The sequence below is a fragment of the Taeniopygia guttata genome, chromosome Z (assembly GCF_048771995.1).
Source record: "Taeniopygia guttata chromosome Z, bTaeGut7.mat, whole genome shotgun sequence".
In the NCBI taxonomy this organism is placed as follows: domain Eukaryota; kingdom Metazoa; phylum Chordata; class Aves; order Passeriformes; family Estrildidae; genus Taeniopygia; species Taeniopygia guttata.
In genome coordinates, this window is record NC_133063.1 from 30697860 (window position 1) to 30718962 (window position 21103).

General features: G+C 33.3%; 1 long non-coding RNA gene across 5 annotated transcripts in view; it reads left to right on the forward strand.

The window, feature by feature from the left end:
- LOC115490975 (uncharacterized) overlaps nt 1–21103 on the forward strand; it is a 39144-nt gene that overhangs the window by 4915 nt on the left and 13126 nt on the right. For 3 of the 5 annotated variants that reach the window (XR_012052831.1, XR_012052832.1, XR_012052833.1), the window contains exons 2-5: nt 9029–9170; nt 16286–16382; nt 16982–17185; nt 20902–20986. This is a non-coding gene — a long non-coding RNA (uncharacterized lncRNA). Of the gene's footprint in view, nt 1–9028; nt 9171–16285; nt 16383–16981; nt 17186–17930; nt 18268–20901; nt 20987–21103 lie in introns of those variants that run through there. The other 2 variants (XR_012052835.1, XR_012052834.1) reach the window with 2 other exon arrangements.

Sequence of the window (21103 nt, forward strand, 5' to 3'; positions counted from 1 at the left end):
GCTTATTCTCTGTTTTTTCTTCTCTACATATTTGAGAATGAATATGTTAAAAATGATACATTATTAAGGAGGTAACTGTGGCTTTTGTGCTTACAAAATCTGGGCTAAAGTTTAAACTAGAGGATGACACTTATACCAGCTCAACCTTATCACACTGCTTTTTGATTTCTTATCATTTAAAGGTAAATTTGGAGAATAAAGGGTGTAATCACACTGTAGTTATTGAGTAGTGCAGGGACAGATTATGGTCTATGAACTATGAAGACATTTTCTTCTAAGTAACAAACTTTTACCTACTGATGAGGAAGCAGAGCTGAGTACCTTATAGAAAGCCTAATATACTTTATATCAGATTAGATAAGGACTGCAATCCCATGTTTTATCACCAAGCACAAAATCTTCTCAGAAAAAAATTTAAATAATTTATCTCTTGATCTCACATATTTAAATAATTTTAGGGAAATTCTAGTCATAGAAATGGGATGATATTAACTGCGTTCTGTAGATTCCTTCAAAACCAGGTAGGACTAATGTTTACTTTAATGGTTGCAACACACCTGCTTCATAAGAGTACATTCTGAGTTGGTTTCAAAAACAAACAGTTAAAATTCAAATTTCAGAACTTAAATGCAACTAGTTTAACATCAGTGTTTTTTTGACTATAGTAAACTCTAGAGTCTGCTTGTCCTGTCAGGAAGATTTTATCTTCCAGGACTTGTGCAAAATATGAAAATATTTTAGCTGTAGAGAAGGCTGCTACATAAATATGATATATAGTGATGCTTGGCTATCAGACAGAACACAATATTGGGGACAATTACAGCAATTACGCAGAAATTACAGTACCTCCTAGATTGCAAATATTAAATGCATATCCATCCTTTTGCACTTCTTCTTGCCTCCAGGTATCAAGCTATCCTTTATACTGTTGTGCATTACTTATTATTAGGTCTTATGACACTATTGTAAGACTTTATTTGTGTTCTGTTTTGAAAGTATTCAATTCTCTGGGTCTAGGAGTAGAAATCCCCATGGCCACATTAACTTCATTGGAATTTTACACATCTGTAACAGCTGTGGACTAGGATCTCCATTTTTTTATCAGGCTGAATAGTTTATTTTGGAAATGCTGCTTTCAGAAGACTACTGCACATGCCTGGACTGTGAAATACTTAAACATGATAGAGCAGAAAGCACAGGGGACTCTTCCCCATTGAAGAAAAGTCAGATGCGGCTCCATTGTCTTGAAATTACACACAGTATTTCCATAGCCTTGGAGTCTTATTCAGTCTACTTTTTAAAAATAGAGTGAATGTTCTGATTTAGAGGAAATGTTACAAGCAACTCAGAGTCAAATCCAGGATCCATGATATACGTACCTCTGGTGACTCCTCAGGCAGCACAAATGTGTTGTGCATTTGGTAATCCCATAGCTGTTAGGCATGTCCGGTTCCTTGGGACACAGAAAGAAGCAGATCAGCTGCCAGGAATTTAAGCACTCCAGCAGTCCCATCTTCGTGTGGGGTTGATGCCTGATGCCCGACACCGAGGCTGCCTCTGGCTCCCACCACGGCCTGCCCTGCTCCCTCACTACCTCCCACAGCAAACTTCTGGCCCCATCATTTTAAGTCAATTAGTCCTAGAAAAAGTGAATATTCTACCAAGAAAAGGTGAAATGCAATCCAAATCCAATTGCAATTCAGAAATCATGGAGTCCTGCCATGTTCGAGTCTCTAATGACATACAAAATAAAATGGTTGTCATAAAGATGAGCTGCCCACAAAGACCAAAGAAGTATGGCATCTTCTGCTTGCAATAAAGCCAGTAGCCCAATTTAGGAGCACACCACCATCATTTCCTTTTAATTAATGCAAAACTCAGTGCAAATAAATAAATAAATAAATAAATAAATAAATAAATAAATAAATACATAAAAATGGTATACATACCGTTTTCCAAAAATCTTACTTCCATGTTCTGGTTCTGGCTGCCAGGGAATACCAGTGGTAGCATAAACATGTCATTGATAATTTGTTAGTCTGCCCTACTAATGACAGAACCTATGACTATCAAAAATAATATTAAAGATTTCTTAAATAATAGCTGTCACTTAGAAGTGCATTGAAGGGCTTTATTTAATAAATAACTTAATAAACAAATACAGCACTGCTTCCAGAGGAGCTGTGTAATATAAGATTGTAAATGTTCATGTGTCTAGTTAAATCAAACATCAGTAAATATAACCCAGACAAGTTAAATACACAGTAGAAAAACTAATTTTTTCCTTCCCCTTCTCTCCCCTCATTAGCTCTTTTCATGGGAAAACCATGTAGGCTCTCTAATATTTGCATTTGATGAAAGGTGCTTTGTGACCTCTAAAAAAATTCCCAGATTTTGAGGCTTGCTTTCATGTCTTAAAAGAAGTCCCAAAGAATGAGAAAAGTATGAGGTACATGGGCACTTTCTCTGTGTGGCTTTGCTGGTCTCAATTTTGGTCTACACTATGTGTCTGTTCATTCAGTCCGTGTACATACTATGGTCATTCATGCCTGACTCTGTAGGATAAGTGCAACTATAATGCAAGGAATGAAAGGAATAATCATATTTTACTACAAAGAACAAACTAGATTTCTCAACATGAGCTTGTAGTATTGAAGAAACTAAAAGTCTTTTAGCTTTTAGAAAAGCTCACTTTGAGTAAATTGATCTTTTGCAGGTTGGAAGGCTGGACTTCTTTAAAAATAAAAAGCAATATTTTCTCTCTCTTAGAAAGTATAGAAATACATTGAACACTTTTTGCTATTCAATGTATATACAGGTATTTCTTAGATGTATTGAAATACATCTATACATGTATAGATGTAAAGATTTTCTGACACAGAAAATACTTATTAGGTACCCTAGCTGATAAGAGTTATGATTTAAAATTTTTCTGGTAATTCACAGTTTCTTTATTAATTAACAGGAAATAATTTGTTAAGAAATATCTGTATACTTGAAGCTACAGTGTAGGAACACTGCTTTTCCATCATGAGTGATTACCTGGGCCTTGTAATATGTACTGCTTGTACTTGAATGATGGCAGACATTTGTTCAGGGAGAAGGGAGAGTCACTGCAGAGTCCAGGTGCTCCATTGTGAACCTGGAGTGGAGAGAACAGAGAGTTCAAGGGAGTGGTGACACATAAAATATAAATCTGCACACTAAGTTAAGCTTTGCCATACTTATTTGTATAGAGGAGGTTAAGGTGAGACATTAGTCAAGAAAAGATGGAAATTGAAAATAATTTTTTCCATTGTCTGTATTCATTAACAGAATTAAAACCAAAACTGATTGTTGGGAAAGCTAATACAAAATAATGATTGGAAATATTAGAAGTAAAAAGGATAAAATTTTGTAGATGTCCATGAGTATTTACCATTTTATCCTACAAAAACTAATAATAATTTATTGCAATTTTACACCAGAAAACCCTCCAAAACTTAGGATGAGAGATCTTTTACCTTATTTTTATTACCTACAGTTTGATGCTTGGTTTATGCTAGCTAGGCTCACTCTGCACTCAGTGAATCCCAGCAATACTTGTGGAGGGTTGTTTAGTCCATTTATTTCTGTCAGTTGACTTATGATGGGTGAAATTGCCTCCTGGAGTTGCATTGATTATAGAGGGTTATTACATGAAAAACTTAAAGTAAATATCTGGCTTGCAAAAACATCTGGGTTGACCCTCAGCTGCAACTTGAGGTTTGAAATTTAAGAAAAATATAGTTGGGCTTTCTTTTTGTATTAGTTTATAGAGTGCTGAGAATAAAAATGTAGGTAAGGTCTATAGCAATAGACTGGATCCATCAGTATACATTAATCAGGCAGAAATTTCACTCCTGTTTACAAAAAATACAAAAATTTAGGTGTGGACAGTTTAGAGGTAAAAAGATTTTCTAGTCCAGTGCTGGCAACATGAGTTTTTTATGCAAAGTCTCTCAGTAACTAAGAGCAAGAAATAATTTTTTTTTTTGTGAATTTATCATGCATTAAATTTAAAAACAAACTGAGAACGAGAAATCCTGAGGGGAAAAAAATGCATCAAGCAGTAATCTATTTTGAAATTACTGAGCTGCATGGCAAATGGGCTACTGACATCTGTGGGAGGCAAATTTTCCTCTTCAATTTGTATGTAATGCAAAAATTATTTTTCTAACTAGAAGATGAATGATGGTGAAGGAATTAATTTTTTGCCCTATAAAATCAAAAGTCAATATTCATAGGTCTCCATAATTCTGGAAAGAAATTGTTTAACTCTCTGGAGCTGAAATATTGCACAATTTCCACCCTCCACCTTTTGTAATGCAAGCACCAAGTGTGTAGACTGAGTATTCAGGAGAATATGTCAGTGAGTAAACTTACTGAAAGAAATGAGAAAAAGAATGACTTACTCATGGAAAAGGCTGAAAAAGGGTAATAACACATATTTCCTGAGTCACTTTTAAGTGCAGCTTTTCAGGGAAAACATAAAATGAGAATTTTTGTCAGCAACATAAGAAAAAATATGTTCATATGATGCTCTGCACTGTGTGTTGTGTTTGTGGTTTCTTTTTTCCTGGCATAGGAGGCAAAATATTAAATTCTGCTGATCACAACAAAATGGAGCAAAAGAAGTTGAAATATACTATATAAATTTATATAAATTTTCTGAGTAGTTGTTTCAGGGAAATAAGTCACTTCATTTCCAGGAATTCCATTCAGGGAAATATAAGCTTACTTTGGAGATATTCTGTGTAGAAGGGAACTGATAAAAACCAAAACAATGATAATGCAAGCAAAAGTAAACCCTTAAGAACAAATTTTATCCCTCAATGAAAGACCACTTAATTATTATTATGGCAGTTAATTACCATAATACCTTTCTTGGAAAAGTTAGAGTATTTTTGCTTATACAGTACTATTTTGTGGGAAGGTGAGAATTTTTAAATAGAAAATCATTAGTTTGGTCCTTTTCCAAAATTAAATTTTCATTTTTCTCTTAATTTATCTGTGATTCATAGTATTTTTTAACCATTTCTCGTAAGGTCTATTGAAGAGCTTATAAAAATATGGATTTTACTTTTATTTTAAAGTTTAAGTATTTAAAAGGTTAAGAACAACTAATTATTTTGTGAAATAAAATATACATACAATATAACCTACAGCTTCTTTACATTTAAAAAATGTTATATTTAGATTAATTACATTTCTACTATTTTACTAACATTCCTACTTATATGATCAGATATATGATATATCATATTTCATATATGAATGAAATGAAAAATATGCATATATCATTCATTATATATATACATACATATGCACACACATGCACACATACACACACACATATACAAAATAAAAATTTTTATATATATATATATATATATATATATATATATAAAAATTTGGATGCAGCTATGTGATTTTTCTGTCATTAAACATTACAGAAATAAAAACAACAAAATGTAGTTACCTGTATGGCAGGTGATGAAAATACAATTTTAGATACCTATACTGCATTTCAAAGTTCATAACTATCAGGTTTAACTCTGAGGTTGTCTTCTTTGAACATCTAGGGATAGAAAAAACTCAGATCCATGAAGTTTTTCTGTAGCTGTAGAGTTCCAGGCCTTGTCAGAAATCTTAGCAGGGTTCTGTAACTTACTTCAACCTTGTATCTGCTCATTATTTAATGGCAATTTTGGAACTATCCGTTAGGCAGCACAATTGCTGACCAAACTAAACCATGAAACAAGTGGAGAGGAAATAAAAGTGTTCTATACAAAACTCTAGAATTCTGTGCAGAACTCAGAAACACTGTGGGGAATTTCCCAGAAGGCAAATGTATTTCCCAGTTGATGAAAGTAGTTTGGACTACTGAAAGATGAAGATAAAAAGGTTTACAAAGAAAAAAGTTCCAGTTTTATGTAAATAGCTCAGTAAAGCTATCTGGTGTAACATATGTGCACAAATATTTTACTGCAGAAAGGGATATAGTTTTTTAACAGTAAAACCAGTAGAGCACTTTAAAAATTCTTCTAGAATAACCTTTTAAATTATTGATATTGTGATACATTAAAAAGTCAAAGATATTAATGGTTGTTGGAGTCTCTCAGAAAACATCCCTGGAGAATTGAAGCACATTTGGAAGTACAGTAAAAGTAGGCTTTCCTTCTTAAAAATCAATAGCAACTTATAATTAATAACCATAATTTAAAAAAAAATATAAATTGTTCTTTTCTGCAGGTAGAAGAAAATAATTTCTGTTATCAAAACTATAAGTTCTTTTCTTTTTCCTTACTTTAGAAATCAGTAAAACTGTACTTGTTCCCAATCCATCTAATCCAAAAAATCCATCACTATCTCATTTCAATGTCCTTCTTATCCACCCACGCATGCGCATTGTGTCAGGATTTCCCTCGAAATGCTGAGGATTCTCCTAAAATCTTGCTCTCCTCACCAGCAGCAGTTATCATCTACATCATGCAGGGAATATTGCTGTGGAGGCTGGAGCAGAGGAGCAGCAGCTATCACCCCTGTTATAGCAGACTGGGGTCATATATTGCCTCTAGCCCTTTGCGCCACATTTCATAGCACTTGGAGATTTGTTGTGGTGCTCCAAACTCGATGTGTAATGTTCAGAGAGAAGTGTACAGAAAAGTGTTGCATATTTTCCTTCCCAACTTCTTTGTACAGAGGGGATATGAGATTTATCTTTCTTACAGACTTAATATGGCCTGGAAATTTCCACTATGCCAAGAAATAGGGTTAGCTGACAAATTTTTTAATGGGGGGTTCTAAGGGAATTCTCTCAACCTTTCCAAATGCTTTGTTTCTTGGGCCACATCTATCTATTACAGACAGCCAAACCCTACAGTTGTATCTATAAAAGTAGATTTTATAGTATTTTTTTCCTTAAAAATATGGCAGTTTATAACTGTGGTCTCTCTCTAACAAGGAAAGCTTAATTACAGATAATATCTTCTTTTAATCTCAAATCAAACTATTCAGGAATTTCATTACTGCAGAGGAATTTTTTTTTTTAAATGCAGCATATATCCAAGTGTGTCCATAGTGATGTAGGATTGTTGGTTACTAAAATAAATCAAAACTTTCTTGTTAATGACTAAAGAGATTTTAACTTAATAAATCAGAGGAAAATTTGCTGTAATACTCTTATACATTGTGATGTTTTTTTTTCTGCATGTGTTCATTTGGGGATATATTGAATAGTTTTTTTTGGTGAAGCCACAATTGAAATTGATTTGTCAAAGCAAGAGATCTTTTATTTTATTGATGCAAGTAGTGAAAAAATGGAGACTGGATTAGGTAGAATGTGACTTTCATGGTAATATGATAGCATTGGTTATCATATTATATTGGTTATTATTATATTGGTTATTTTTAAGGATACCACAAAAAATTTATTAGGTCCCAGTCACTTTCTAAAAAGAAATAAAACAAAACAAACAAATTCTCTTTCCTCCCTCAAAGAATACCCAACCTATAGGATCTTTCCTTGGACTGGGCTTTTGTCTATTTGAGACATAATTTTGTTTCCTTGTTGTGCTTGGTCTGTTAGAGAATTCTACAGTACAGAATGTAAAATGCTGCTATTACTCATCTACCTTTGTGATGAAGTATATAATTCTTGAAAAAACATCTTACTTAAAAATTATCAGAAATTTATTATTAACTCTTCTCATGTAAAACAGTTCAATAACTCACCAAAAGTATAAGTTATGATATGAAATATATTTGCTCAAAGAATTAAATTTTTTCCCACTTACAGATGTATTTTTTTTTTTCCCAGAAACTTTACTTATTTCTTCTTTTACTTGGAAGCTAATATCCATGAAAGCCTATCTAGGAAACTGGGAGAACTGGATATTTTCAGAGCATGCTGATGAGAAAATTAATTTTGTTGAGACATCTCTAGAATCATTGCTAGGATAGTTATGGTGACCTGGTCATGGTGAGAGCCGGGAGCACATAACAATGTTTTGAAGAGTTCATTTTCTATAGCAAGTACCCCCTCATCTAGAACATGTTGACTAAAGTAATTCTATCTTGTTCTTTTTCCCTGAAGTTCTAGCGTATTTAATAGGGTTTTATTCACTCTTCTCCCCTCTGATGACAGGATGATATCTGCAGCCCAGCTTTGCGAATCATCATTATTCCATAAATCTGTGACTATCAGAGATATTTTACAATATTAAAGAACCTCAGCCCTTTAAGTGGGAAAAAATTGCTCAAGCTGCAAGTATTATAAAACCTGAAAACTAAAGAAAACTTCCTATGCCCCTTTTTTCTGTCTCTGAGAAAAACAGCATAATTTTCTCTAACACAGACAGAATTTCCTATGACTGTACATGCAGAAATTTATTAAGAAAATGCATTTTAAATAGTGTTTTTGTTGGAAACTTACCTCGAAGTAAATTGCTGCTTGTGCTTTTCATGCTGAGTATTCACTTTAGTTGACAGAAAAAATGTAGTACTATCCTCTACCAGGATAAAGATAAAAAATTAGTCTTTTTTTGGCAGCTTTAAATACTGATCATAGCTTTATGTAAATACTTTGAAATTTTCTTTGCAGCTGTGCTTCACAGCATACATTTATTTTTTTTTCAAAGAACTCTTCAACTACATAAACAGTTTCTATATTGCATGTCTTTTCTTAAAGATAATATCTTAAATGCTTACTCATACAAAGTACTTTAAAAGGAACTGCTAAAGTACAAAAATTATGATGAAAATGTATTTCTGCAAGAGTGAGGGTGAGTTTCAAAGTGAGTTTAAAGAAGAAAGTCTACATCTAATTTCTTTTTAATACTTTCAATCAATTTTGTTTACTTTTGAGGTACCTAAAAGTCTCAAACATAGACTATCTTAAGAAATACTGCATAAAACAGTGAGTGAAATATATTAGGACCTGATATATAGAATGTTTCAATATATTAGAAGTGAAAATACTACTCATCAAGGTGATTTTGTCCTATAGGCTCTGATTTGGGTTTAAAAGGAAAAAGTGAAGAGGACATCCCAGCCCCTGCCCAGAATCACAGCACCTGCACTGTTTTCTTCTGCCCTCTGGCTGCACATGTGGCCAGTAGAAGATAATAAAGGTGGATTGCATTGGACAGGTAAGGACAAGGGGAAAGAGAATAAAGGTAGAGGTGCTACTCTCCTTAAATAACTGTTTTTTCCACTGATTAAGAAAAAAGCTTTCCTACAACAAGAAGAATCAAAATTTCCAAACATATTTTGGAAACTCATATGAGAGTCATTAATTTTTTAAACAACAAATTACAGAAAGAAAAAAATCTATGTAATACAGAAAATATTAGCAAAGAAGTCCAAATCAGTATTCTGATTGCATGTATTTTTCTCTATATAGCCCAGACACTTTACTCCAGAAATAATAGTGTATATATAGATATGTTATTCCATTATAAATAAACATTGTTTAAATTACTTTTTTTGACCCACATGTGATTTTATTTTTCTGTATACTAATAATTTCTTTTTTTTTTTTTTAAATAATTTTTGCATCTGACAAAATAAACTGACTAATGAGTATTAAAAAAAAATCTGGTATGTTTAATTTTTCTTAATGAGAAAATACTTCTCTCTTCTTTGGCTGAAAATACATGAAACAACATGCAGAGAGGCTGGCTTTAATATATTATATGACAACTTGTGCAATGTCCCAATTACTGACTGTGTTTTTTCTTCAAAGGTACCTTTTCTTTTGAAGGAAATTTTGTTTGTTGTCAACCTGGGAAACAACCCCTAACTTTTAAAGGATTTTTCTTCCAATGCTTTTACTGGTTTTGTGGCATCTTGTAGCTTAAAATATTGCTAATTACCTCTAAGCAGAAATCATTAAAATAACACAACTCAGAAAAAAATGTAAATGTTTATCAAATTTTATATGAGAAATCAAATCTGAAAAATGCATTTTCTACTTAAATTGCTTTCTAACTTGATTGACCAGGAAATAACAAGTGGTTTTATTTTTTTAATTATTTGTTTTTCTAAGTGTATTTGAATATATTTACCTTAGACTAGTTATTAAAAACACAGCCTCTTTAAACAAAAGGAGTGTTTATTTTTATTAATTTAATTTATTTTTAATGTGTTTTATAGCTGACCTCTTGGTAGCACTATATGCCAAATGGACTCTGTTAAGGTGAAGGATATTAGAAAACAGCCTTGATAATTTTTTTTACTAATTTACTTTCTTATAGTGAACTTATTTAAACTTCAAGACCTTTTCCACTTTTATTAAGTCAACTTCATGAAGCTATAATAAATAACTCTTACTCCCTACTTCAGAATTAGTCTTTTCATGCAATTGTTCTGGGATAAATGTTCATTTGAGTTACAGTCGGGTTTGCAGAGCGAGTTGCTTTCTGCCAGAAGTTGACTCAAACATATGCCGTTTTATAGGGGAGCAGAGGGAGACATTAGGCACAAATACAATTGTGCAGTAAGCATCAAATAGGCAGTGGGGATTTTATAGATGAAAGAAGAAGTCATGGCTTCCATAAAAACATTAAATGATTTAAAGAATAAATTTTACACATAGGATAAACATACAAAAAATTGCGATCTGAAAGGCTCAGGTTTAAAACTGCTATATCACAAAAGAATAATTTGTGCCAGACCATAAGTTATTGTTATGTAAACCTCTTGAGTCACCTACCAAAATCTCAGATACTACTGCCAAACAAATGTTTGTTCTTGGGTTATAATTGATGGACTAGGTATTAGCTGTAATCAAACCAAATCATAACAATTATCTAAATTGCAGGTGCAAAAATTTTTAATAAGATGGAAAAGTCTTGCCATCCAATCTGTGGTTACACATGAAAAGCTTTCCAAGGTATATATTTCAAATTTATAGCCACATTGTAAAAAGTTTTCCATTTCTTTAGTCTTATGAAAAATAAACTTGTGTAAATGTGATCTTAATAATATGAAGATACAGATATAGAACTTCTTCCACTACTGACAGAAAGAGTTGATTTGTTTCACTTATTAATTTATTTCTCTAATTAATTTGCAAGGTCATTTATTTTTTCCCATATTCACACAAGTGTACTGGCAATACATTTAATATATTAAAAATTTAGGACTAGCAGACACTAAAGACCAACCCTTTATTGATACCTCAAAGCAAAATGAGTGTGCTCAAGTGAAAAATATGGCCATTCAGTGTGGTGTAAGGATTTCAGTGTACTGCATTCTTCCGTACAACAAACTTTAAATCTCAGAAATTTATCCCTAACCTGTGGGAGCAAGCACGTGTGCTGCTGTCTGAATGTGCAGTAAAATACCATCCCCAGCATGTGCCTGGTTTTCTAACTTGACCCTGTCCATACAAGCCCTGGAAAGATCTGGTTTTTGCTTTACAAAGACCCATGGTGCTGGGAAGGCCCTGCTGCTCACAGTAGCTGTGTCACTGCTGAGCACTGAGCTGAGTCTGAGAAAGCCCTTCAGGGCTGCGCAGCGCGGCTGCCTGCCATTAGTGGGTACTCTGCTACTCCTGACCCGGGCAAGCTTTTTTCTTCATTCCTTGTTCTTGGCTGCTGTATGCCCTTTCTTCCAAACTGTTCTGAATTCTAGGCCATGAGAGGGACTTTTTCTGTGATGTGTACAATGTAACTGAGAATGAGAGGATTTTTTCGTGGGCAGACTACAAATTTTATGTCTTGTGATCTTTCCTTTGATTTATTTTTATCTTACCTTTACAGTATCCTTTTCATACAGTATCCAAGTCATACTCCTGGTCTGGATGTGCTTTAATTTTTTTTCTAATGAATATTTACTCGGGAGAGAACTCTAATTGTCTTCCCTGATTTACAAACTTTATACTTTAAGTTATTTATGAAAAACTCACCTTTTGTCTTACACCTCCCCATCTTCCCAGTGTTCAAAGGCCATTAATAATTTAGAGAGTTCTTAAGTGTCATGTGACAGCCATAAAAATAAATAGGTATTTCTTATGCATTTTACAAAAAAAAATGAATGAACTGAAAACAATTCTGAGTTGGTCATGCCTGAATTTTAAACAAAGGCTTACCAGGAAATAATTTGTCTTTATAAACGTTTTTGAATTGCCATTGCTCTGAAGTGCTCCCAAGGGGTAGGAGTTTAAAAATTCCAGCTGATCTTCAGGCTGCAAAGCCTTTTGTATTAACTGAAGGTCCCTTGCATTCCTTGCTAATAACCTTAACAAGAACAGTGTTTTTTAATAGTCAGGTTAGTCTAGGCCAAAACATAGGGAGCTGTCGCACTAGGAGATGGGAGCTAAGTGTCTAATGCTTGACCTGGTGGGCAGAGCAAAAAAGAGTAACCAGAGTAAGCATAAGGGACATTGTACTTTTCTGTAATAATCAGAATGTGGATGTTGATTGGGGACCAGACTGAAATAGAGCAAGAGCTTTTTCCTATAACTAGTAGAAAGAGAAAAAAGAAGGTTAATTTACCAAACGCTTCTACAAAAGTCTAAGCATATTTCACAGGATAATCCCAGAAAAATGCCTTGCTTAAGAACTAGGTGATGAAGTGGTCATGATATTTCATGCGGTTTTCTGTGAAGTCCAACAAGGTGCTGAGGTCTCTCTACTGAACTGATCACCACCAGAAAGTCCCTTGACTCTTTTCACGCCCAGCAGTGTTTGCAGTATGTATTTGTGGCTTCAAAGGTAACATCTGTACTACAAGCAGTGACTATTTATAAATACAAATTTTATTCTAAAGGTGAAAGTGCTTCTAAAATACTTGTTCAGTCATTTCCATTCCATAGCAACAAATATTGTTGTATGGTCCTACTGTCCTTTAATGAACATACTTTGCCTAATGTATGATTTCTTTTACAGCCTAAAATGTGTTAAAAACTTTTTACTGATGGTTTAACTCTTATTTAGTGTCTTTAACCACAAGTTTTATTCAAATATTTTTAAAGATATGAAGTTTTGAAGCTTTAAAAAGCTCAAATTATAACACTATTATTTTCCTTGTTGATTCCTGGTGAAAGAGACTACCTTGTAATGAATTAAATGATTTATGACTACTGAATATTTTCCATTGCTGAAGCCAAGCTAGACTCCAGACCCTGTGGAGAGTTTTGTAAGCACATTATACATTCTGGGAAAATGGATCAAGAAATATCCTTATGACTTTTCATCAGGTATTTAAAAAACTGGGTTTCTTTAATACATTTTGCCTGACAATTGCAATATTTTCTATATGAGATTGCTGGAAAAAATATTTGTGAAAATGGCATCCGAAGAACATCTATATAAAATAGAGCATTTCTACATTATGCATTTATAATGTATAATATTTATACATTAATCCTCAGCTATCCCACTGGAAAACATAAAAAAACCCCACCCAAATATCCCCAATATCTAACATATTGTCAGTGTTTATATAGAAAGACCTAGATAATTTGATGTTTGAAGTAATATAGTTAAAAATATGTATTTCAAGTATCATTATGGGCTGTGATCAAAAGTAATGTATAGTAACACACAAATCTCCCATTTTTATGGGAAGTGATCACTGTGTTGACTTGTTTGTAAAGATTACAGATTTGAGAAAGAAAACTGAGAAGAAAACAGTCTGGTGGGATTAATTTTTATTTTGTAAGAATGAAAACATTTGGCACCAGGAACAATTTCTTTAAAGTGTGGCACATGGTATGCCAACAACGTCATGTAGAGAAAAACAAACTCCACCTATGTCTTTCTCTTTTGCTTAGAAACCTGTTTGGTTTAATACACACTTCTCTCTGTACTTGTTGGCTGTAGAAGATATGAGCAGACAGAAGCAAATTTACCTTAGACCTTGCTGCATGAACTACAGGGTCATTCTGTCTTTTGTGCAAATTTTTGTGGTATATGAGACATTCTGTCTTTCGTGAAATTTGGGAGGCCATTCAAGAGTTTTCTCCTTTGCAGTTTCAAGAGGACAACAGGAAAGTAATATTCTCCTAGGGGCTATCTATTTTCACATAGCTTTACTTCCCATGAGTGTCTTCCAGCTTTATCCTCAGACCACTTTCCAGACGAGGTATAGCATACACTTATTCCAAAATATCACTGCATCTCTCAGGAAAGCTTCTTCTATGACTCATTTTTTCCTGCTCCTTTAAGATGGACATGCCGACTCTGTAGACTACAAATGAAACAGCAGACTGAATATGTGCTTACGGCTCCTAAAAGTAGCCTCCTTAAAACTGCCTTCTTCTAATATGAAGATTTTATTTTTTACTTGACAGTACAATTACTTCTGTCCTACATTCATACATATATATACATATATATATATACACATATATATATATATATATGTGAGTTTAGCTATCTACATATGCATATATATGTATATATACATGTGTGTATATATATATATATATGTATGTATGTATGTATGTATGTATGTATGTATATTTACTTATGCATATCTATTATTTTCACATTGCTGCACATCCCTCTTTGGCTCCCCCAAAAAGCTGAGTGATTTTTATTTCTGAATAATTCTACTTCAAGCCTGACATTATATACTTGATGCAGGACTTGTATGCAATGTCAAATAGATTACAGTCTGGTTAATTTCTGAGCCATACAATTAAGATATTTAACAGTGTTGTGGCCTACATTTACTGTCCTCGCTCATTATTCAGGGTCCCATCACGCATTGTATTCACTGGAGGTTATAGGGAAGGAGGGACACAGCAGACTGAGTCCTCACATCTCAAAGAATGGTTGCCCATAGGACATATTGTACTGTAATGTGATGGAGAAGAAATATAAATAATGTTAAACAAAAGAAAATGCACCAGCTCCTTGCATGTTAAAGTAGGAGTTTAGACATGGCAAAATAGCCTCTAGTTGTATGTTCATCTTTGATCTTCTCTCAGATCCTGGGCTGATTTCTCTTGTTACATTGCAAATGAGCAAAATAAATTAATTTCCTAATATCAAATCAATTCCAGGATACCAAAATAAATGTTCAAGAATTCCCAGCATCTACATTACTGTGCCATCTGAAGGGAAAACTCAGTTACAATACTTTCACAATAACTTGGGGACGGAGGCCAACTGCTCAGCACATAGAAGAGTGCCTTTATTAGCATGTGGAGCTGCAGAGAGGTTTTTCTGCCTTGGAATGAATCACAACATTTTCTGCAGCCTCTTCTGCAGAATGGAGTTAGTTCTGCTGATTGAGGAAACCTCTAAAATCACCATGTAACTACTAAGATTGTTCCTAGGCAATACAATCCAGAAGTAAAATGAGGCAACACCTTGGAGTGCAATGAGAAGTAGCAGGAGGGAGGAAGGCGTATTGGGTGCCAAAATGTGTAAATGAGAAAACAATGTGCCTGGCTTTGAAATGTCACTCCAAGAATTAGATGTTCATTAAGAAAGGAAATAGTCTGTTTTTAATGTTTTCAATAGAAAATTAGGTTAAAATAGAACCTCCTGTATCTGCTGATTGACTTAATCTTTATAAAGCAGTATAGAAGACATGCCTAATTCTGATTGATCTCTGGAGGCAGTGTCCCCAACAGTGGTAAACATAATGTTCTATATAGCAGAAGATCAGACATACATTTTAAATATGTGATGTGTAGTTAGTTTTCTCATACTGAACTAGAGAGTAAAAGGAGATATATAGCAAAAAGTACACTTAAATGTACAGTATATACAAAGTATAAATATAAGCCATTTATGTAAGTAATTAATTATTTAATTAAAAATATTTATTATATATATTTTATATATAATATTTATATATATATAATATATATATTTAAATTTAAATCATATTTATATATGATTCTTATATATAAGAATTAATGAGTATTAACTGATTGCTTTGGAGCTGAAGACATTTTTTTGGTTTACTCTAAGATTAAAAATTAAATTAAACCTCCCCAAAACAAACAAAAATTTCCCATATTTATATGACTGACAAATTTCTTGTTGCACCCATAACAAAAATAGAGAATATTGACCAATATAGCAATTAGAATTGCTGCTTTCATCAAATGACTAAGATTTGCAGTTATGTGTTTCAGGGCCCAAATCCAACAAATCACTTAAGACCATGGTAAAAGTAAAGCCTATGCTTAAGAACTTTTCTGGATCAGATCCTGAGATATGAATGCTCACATCTCATGACATAGAAACTTCAGCTAATTTTCTTAAGAACTGTTATGAAATTTTGTCTCCTACTACAGAAAAGAGTGATGTTACATTTTCTGGCACAAGCCACTGCCTTTATCCTGAACAGCATCTCCCGAGTACTGTGGGAACAAAGATGCTGTGCTTGGCTTGGTAAGCAATTTGACATTGTGTTATATATACTCCTCTGTTCATAAAATAAATCTCCGTGTGTCCCTCTGCAAAGTGGCTCTCAGCTGCTTATAAAAATAACTCAACTGACAGCCATTTCAACCAAGTATTTCAGCTGAGATTTTCGCAATACATAATTCTAATAATAAGGAGTTAAACATAAACATTGAAGAAAAAACCTCATAGGTTTTTTAATAAATTCTCAAGCTATTGTATGTAAATTATTGCTAGCCTGAAGAAATTCTGTTTCTTTTACTAGTAGTGTAGGAATACACATTATTCTTTTACATTTTCATTTCCACAAATATAATAATACAATTTTTCTCAGGAAAAAAAATTGTTTCTACTGCAGTTAAAAAATAAGTCTCTGAATTTTATTGAACGTGATTTTGCCTTCAGTATGTTTATTCTCAGTGTCCCTCTTCTCATTTAAAAATAGAATGACATGGATACCTCAAGGAGAACTAGAGTGTGACTGTAAAATCCAATATGGAATCCATATTCTAGACAACTGAAAGAAACCTATATTTCTTTTTCCCTTACATGATTGCTCCATTATTCAAACTCTCATTTGTCAAAAGCCTGAAGAAAAAAGAATTCAGCAACATGAGCTGGAAATCATCAGAAAGGCGGGCTAAGATGAGAAGAATTTCAGAGTTACAGAGGAACTACAGAACAAACTTTCGATCCTCTGCTGTGTAGAGCCTGGTTTTAGATATTTATTTTGATCCCAAGAAACTCCAGTTATCCAGTCCTAAATATCTGGTCACTAATATATCACTCAGGTAATATTTCTTACAGGAAAATTCTGTGAACACACCAGTCTAATGAAATATCCTCAGTAATGGTCTCTGTAATTTCCCTTTTATTAGCTTTGTCATACATATTTTATTTGAATATATCCTCCTGGAGAATGCTTAAAATTAGGAGGTTTTATTCCTGCCTTTCCTTGCTAGTTCTCTAAACTGGATATTTAAAGATGTTTTAATAACTCCTGATAAATCAGCATTGTTGGAGTTTATTACTGTGCTTTTTTTGCATAACGTCCCACCAAGGCCTTTCTGCTATTACATTACACAGACTTGAACACTGTAGGATACATTTTAATTCTCTAAACCGAGTCCGAGTTTTCTGAAAATGTGGACAGAAATTTGCATTAACGTCTACCAAGTCAAAATAGAATGAAAAATGTTTAGGTGTAGAAAAATAATTGTTTTATTACTAAAGTATGTAAATTACCAGAATATTCCATTATTTGCTAAAAATCAGGAAACTCTTAGCATAAATAAACCAAGAAGAGAATGCTATTTTTGGACATTTAAGTTGACATACACCTAGAAAGAGATATTTCTTCTTAGTACACTGTGCCTCAAAAGTCAATTTCCCATTTACAGGCAAATGGAAAATAAATCACTTTATGTCACTTTGCTGAGAGCAAAGGATGTTTAAAATAATAATGTCAGTATAGCATGATATTTTCTCTTCCATCAACTCTGATGTCATGTTTGATACTATGTTATTGTGTTTTAGGTCCCAAGATGAAATGATTGGCGTATGAATCATTTTGACTTTGACCTAGGAAAAATTGGGAAATGATAACTTGTCTAAAGGATTTATCTTCTGACTGTTGGAAAGTGTAAAACAATCTAAAAATGTTCTTTAATGATACCTCTTTTTATGCAATGCAGCTCAGGAAAATATGACCTAGTACTATACTATGAATTATGCTAAAATGCAACATTACAGAGGCACATGTATTTGCCATGAAAACTGATAGTAATGTAGGTGTCCAGTGTCTAAAAACCTGGTTTAATACATCACATGTATTTGTTGTGATAGGTACCACTGAAAAATAAATATTTACCTGTAGTTTGCTGTGTGATGTTTTTTTCCTGAGAGTTATAAATCATATTAATGTCTAGGGTCCCAATTTTGTGTCAGGTCTTAGGAAAAGAATATCCTGTGTAGGGTGCTGACTACCTTGTAATTTTTGGAATTACTTCAGGATATTATTGCAGACTACCAGCAACCCTATCTTTCCTAGTATATTCCTATAATATAATAATCTGCCCTGGAAATGGTAAACTTCTTACATCCAAAATCTTCAAAGTAGAAAAAATATATTTCCCAGGTATTCTGGGAATGAACATTTCCTGGATTCTGTGTAACATGCTTTTAATTACATAGCATAGGGTAAAATCATCACAGATCTCCTTTGCCAAGTTAACTTTTTAAACTAACTTTACAATAGATTTATATTACCTGTGGATATGTAGTAGTAAAGCCAAACCTGTTTGATTTTCAAACCATCACAATTTAAAGAGCTATAATTCATATTTAATGAAGAAAAATTTATATGAAAACTTCCACAACCATTTAACAAGAGACTTTATGAGCAGGTTTTTTCACTTTGCTAAAAGCCCTTCACCTAATCCTTTAATTTTATAGGCTGATGCAATGTGTTTAGAAGAAGTTAGGAATTTTGATAATATTTTTATAAAAATCCTAATATTAGAAATAACTACTTGTTAGAGTTACATGGGATGCTGGCAAATTTCCTGAAATGTCTAGAAATTCCTTTTTTAATGACAAAAGTGACTTATTGCAAGTAGAATAAGGAAAAGAATCAAGTCTTTATGTCACTGACATTGATGATATAAATTTGAACTCAGAAGTCTACATTCCCTTTCTATGTAAGTACTAAGTTAGGGCATGAAAGCAACACAGTGAATAGGGCTGGATTTCTGTAATGCCTTGGCAAAGTATGATGAAATCTTAATCTTACAACTGCATTAGGTCTGCCTGAACTCAAACATTAGAATATGCTTTTCAGTCTGACTTAAATAAAAAAATTAATGAGAAAAAAATTATTGTGAGTCTGGTTGGGAATTATTTGCCCTGAATTAGTTAAAGCCTAAATTTAAAATCCTCATCACTTCTCTGGAAAAGAGCGTTGTCAATTACAGGTCATATGGAGGAGCTGAACACACCTGTGATATCAAAAATATTAAAGATTACAAGAATAAAAAAATAATTGTAAATAACAGAATAATTAAAGAAGCTAAATTAATATATCTGGAGAACTCAAACTTTCTTGGAGAATTAATGTTTGCATTCATCTGCATATGACTCATAATGCAAGACATGTTCTAGTGCTGAAAACCTGGTAGAATAGCATTGCAAGAGTAGGTTATTCTTGTTCCTGTGTCTGCTGCCCAATGCAGCTATGAAAAGAGGCAGAGGAAATGTTGGAAAAGGGCACAGCTAAAGAAGTCTTAGTGTAAAAGACATCTCCCTAGAACGCTCAGGCATGGGAAACTTTACAAACTTTATTTTGGAGAGCATCAATGTCTAACTACAATTTCTCCTAGCATCAATGGCAGATTTTTGTCTCAGAGTTCTGCCTATACTATTTGAGTTCTTGGTTTATCAGGAATTCAGTGTTCAGATCAATATTTGTGAAAGTTTAACCTGGACTCTGCAACTTAGCTCCCATCTCCTGCCTACAATGGAACTGTTCTAAACCCAAACAGGCTTTTTTTGGCTGAGAAGATTTTGTGTTGTCACTCTTGCCCATGGAAATAGGCATAGAAAAAGCATAAGAATGACTTCTGGTGTTGACAGAGAGCTGGGATGAAAAGACCCTGTAAGTGAAGAAATATCAATATTTAAATAGTGAGTGATCTTGTCCTGAAGGGGTGATGAACTTGAATTATGCAGAGGGATTATATTGAATTATACAAAGGGATTATGCATGAACACATTTTATCTAAAGTGAAATTATAGAAAAGCGTCTAGGAAAAACCTCTAGGAGAATGTATTAAGCCTTCTGATAATATACCAACATGAGTAGTTAAAACTATATTTCTTTAATGTAGTTAATACTAAATTTGGAAAAACATGGCAATAGACTAATACTCCTGATTTGAGAGCAAACAGTCTTGCACAAGATCTTTCTTTTTAAATATGCATATCTTTATGGCTAGAGACAGTAAATTTTACTTTATTGAAGAGGCACCTGTGTTGAAGAGGCACCTATATAGTGCAAGACTCAAGTATGGTACTGGCTCCAAAGCTGAAGGAATGACTATTCTGCCCCTGACCAAAGGTCATAACATGCAGTGTCTGACAGCAGCTGTTAGCAGAAAAGGAAAACTTACAAGAATAAGTCAAGTGATATGCTTTCCTCAAGTTTAGGTGTCCAACAAGGACATCAAGAAGCAACACTAGATTAAAAAAGTTGTGTTATGAGGAAGTTCCATATTTGGTTCCTCTGTACCAGTTAGAATGTGTATATTTCCATTGTACTCTGTGTTCTGAGCTGAAAAATCTACTCGTTTGCTTTAAGATGCTTCATAGTGACAATCATCTTTGTCACCTCATACAGTTTTTCACTATGTATCATTTGTTTTCTAAGTTGGAGCAATTGGTATTTTTCACAGAATTCAATATATGGGTGCATGCATTCATTTTCCTTATTACTTTCTCATTCTTTTATAAGATTCCTAATGTTTACATCTATCTCCTGACCAGTGAGCTGACATTTCCAGAATATTTCCCACAATGAGCCAGAGAACACTTGAGAGGTAAGCCTGAGTTCAGACCCTATGTCTGCAGTTATTCTTCCCAAAGTTTATATGAACTCAACTATAGTTCTACTTGGATACAAAAAGCCCAAATAGTCTATTAAGTTTGTCCTCTTC